Below are 3619 nucleotides of genomic sequence, written 5' to 3' on the forward strand. Positions count from 1 at the left end.
GGGGGAGTGGGAGAGGGAGAAGCAGGCTTCCCGCAGAGCAGGGAGCCCGATGTGGGGCTCGATCCCAGGACCCTGGGATCATGACCTGAGCCGAAGGCAGACGCCTAACGACTGAGCCACCCAGGCACTCCTGAATCATAAATTTTTTTTTTTAATTTATTTATTAGAGAGAGAGAGAGTGAGAGAGAGAGCGCAAGAGCGGGTAGGGTTAGAGGGAGAAGCAGACTCCCCGCCAAGCAGGGAGCCCGATGTGGGACTCGATCCCGGGGCTCCGGGATCCTGACCTGAGCCGAAGGCAGTCGCTTAACCAACGAGCCACCCAGGCGCCCCTGAATCATAAATTTTTAAACTGTCTCCTAAACTATCCCTTAAACTGTTGGACTTGTAAGTTACATCCAGTTTTTCATTATTATAGACATACTCTGATGCACATCTTCTGCATAAAGACGTTTTCGTACTGTGCTGCTGTGTACTGTATGTATACCGTGCGCTCTATCTTCTCTCAGATATGTGCCCCGAAAGTAGAGTCACCAGACCAAAGGAAATGAGCACTGTGAGGTTCTCAATACATAGGCCAATTGCTTTTCCAAAAGGTTCTAGCAATTAGTAATTCTGAGAGCACCCCTTCACAACACGCTTGTAAACACAGATCTAGTTATTTTTTGTTTTTCAAAGCACATAGATGAGAAAGTATGAATGGGACCATTTTAGCCACATGATTCTTTTAACTTGATTCTTAGTCCTGTTGATGGTAATATAAACCAACAGGTCACATGCATCTGTGCATAATTTTGTAGGTGATTTTATAAAATACAAAACTTTAGAATCACAGAATGCACGTGCAGACTGCATCTCGGAGGTCATGGATGTAAGATCGTCAGTTGGCAGCTGTTTTTGGTTAGCATATTGAAAATATCATACCACTGGTTTCTGGCTACCTCTCTGGCTGCTCAGAAATCAACTTAAAGTCCAACTGCACTTTCTACAAAGGTAATCTGACTTTTCCTCTGGCTGTTCTCCTTTTCTCCAATCACCACTATGTCTTTAGTTTTCTTCAGTTTCACTCTGCCATATCTAGGTATGGATTTTTAAATTATCCTTCTTGGTATTAAAGGGACTAGTGAATCTGGAAACAGCGTCTTTTATTAGCTCTGGAAAAGTCTAAATCATTATTTCTTTAAGTATTGCATCTTCCCTATTCTCTCTTTGCTCTCCTTCTAGGATTTTGATCGAATGTATGGTCGCTAGATGTTTGATAATATTAAGGTATTATACGTTTTTAGGTCTAATAATGACGTTGTGGTTATTTTAAGAGTCCTTATGGTTAAAAGACATAATTATTTTTTTGGTGAAAAAATTTATATTTAGATATAACCAGCTGAACTCAATTTAGATGATCCCAATTTTGTTGGCAACATCCAAAGCATCATCGTCAGGAGGCAGTCCAACATATGACTTCTCTCCATTGGGCTTGATCAGGGTGTTGACCTTGGCCACATCAACGTCATTGAGCTTCTTCACAGGCTTGTTAGCCTTGAGGCCCACAATGAACACAAGTGTGTTGTCTTCTATTTTCTTCATGGCTGACTCAGTAGTCAGGGGGAATTTGATGATGGCATAGAAATCAACTTGTTTCTCCTGGGGGTGCTCTTTCAAGGATTTTTGGGCTGCCTTTGGAGACACAGTGTCTTGGGCTTTCGGAAGGTAGGTGATGTGCTGAACTTTTTCTTATTTATTTTTTCTTTTTGTGACTATGGACATCGTTCAGCACGCCTTTCTTGTCTTCAAGGCTTTTGCCTTTGCTTCGGTTTTGGGAGGGGCAGGGGCTTTCTTTGCTTTCGGCGCCATCTTCAGGAAAGGGAAGACATACAATTTTTTTTTTTTACACTTTTTTTTTTTTTAAGTAATTTCCACACCTAGTGTGGAGTTCAGTGGTGGGGCTTGAACTCACAACCCTGAGATCAAGGCCAGAGCTGAGATCAAGAGCCAGAGGCTTAATCGATTGAACCACGCAGGTGCCCCAAGACATACAATTTTCTTTTTCTTTTTTTTTTTTTATTTAAGATTTTTTATTTTTTATATGAGAGAGAGAGTACAAGCAGGGGGAGCAGCAGGTAGAGGGAGAGGGAGAAGCAGACTCCCCGCTCAGCAGGGAGCCTGACAAGGGACTCGATCCCAGGACCCTGGAATCATGACCTGGGCCGAAGGCAGCTGCTTAACCGACTGAGCCACCCAGGCGCCCCCAAGACATACAATTTTCAAATGTGTGTTAGCTCTTCTCTCTGTCTCTTCCAGGTCTCTTTGCTCTGCTTTGTGTTGTCCATATTTTTGACTCTGTTCTAAATTCTTGATAATATATCCTGAGCTACTTTCCGTTCACTAATTTTCTGTTGTATCCAACCTACTGTCAAAGATGCTCATCTAGACATTTATGAATATGATTTATAATATATAGAGATTTTATAATGTATATACATTGTTTGTTTCCTTAACCGATCCATGTTATTTTTATAGTCTCCTGCAAATATTTTCAATTTTATCATTTATTTATTTAAACTGGGTAAGTGAAGTAGTTTTATAATGAGTCTGAGAATTCTGATGCCTTAAGTCTTTGCAGCCCTTTTCTGCTGCTATTTCTGCTGGTTCTCCCTCACGTAGTCTTGCTGTCTTGTGCACCTGGTTACCTGTAACTGCGTTTGCCATCGCCCTTGACAACTGCTTGTGAGGTGTTCCTAACGCCAAGGCTGAGTGTGTCTCCTCCTGCGAGGCTTTGCATTTACTGCCATCAGAGTCCCAGAAAAGAACACTTCTGGTGTGATGTTGGGGTGACGTGAGGTCCGGGTGCAAACCACGAGAAAGAATTCTTGAGGTTTCTTTGGTGCCAAAAGGGTGGTTTTAGTAAAGCATGGGGCAGGACCCCTGGGCACAAAGAGTTGCACTAGGATTGTGAGGAGCAGCTGATTATACACTTTTTAGCTGGTGGGGGTTAGAGATAGCATAAATTTCCAAGGAATTTGGAAGCAAGCCTTCCAGAACCTTGAGGGGCTAGCTGCTGCTAAGATAAGCTTATTTACTACTGTCCAGTAAAACCTTAGTCATGAGACCCTTCAGACGTATATCAGTGGGCCATATGTTTGAAGATGATTGCTAACACACATCTTGGGGTGGGGGGGTGAGATAAAGGATTTCCAAAGGGATTTTCATGTGTTAAAGAAGATTTACAGATCCTGGTTGTCAGGCTAATGTTAAGCTAAGGTTGCTCTTTGCCTCTAGCAAAGCATTAACATTAAGGCAGTTGAGTTCCTTGAGGCAGGTCACTCTGCCTGTTTCAAGTACTAGTCATTGGGCTGCAAGTTGTAAGGAAATTTAGTTTTATCTACATTTCTTTTGCCTTTGTTCTCTTCACCAACTACTACTTGGGAACAACCTTAAATCACACTTAAGGTGTGCGGGTCCCTCAGACGATATGAACCCAGAATGAAAATGCATGTGAGGACTGATCTGTGGCCAATTTTCCATGGGATCTGTTTTTTCTTTTCCTTGTTTTCTCCTGTCCAGCTCCAAGGTAACATTTTTTAGTCTCTTGTGGTTGTGAGGCAGAAGAGCCTGTTTCATTCTG

Source organism: Neomonachus schauinslandi, chromosome 2 (genome assembly GCF_002201575.2).
Source record: "Neomonachus schauinslandi chromosome 2, ASM220157v2, whole genome shotgun sequence".
In the NCBI taxonomy this organism is placed as follows: domain Eukaryota; kingdom Metazoa; phylum Chordata; class Mammalia; order Carnivora; family Phocidae; genus Neomonachus; species Neomonachus schauinslandi.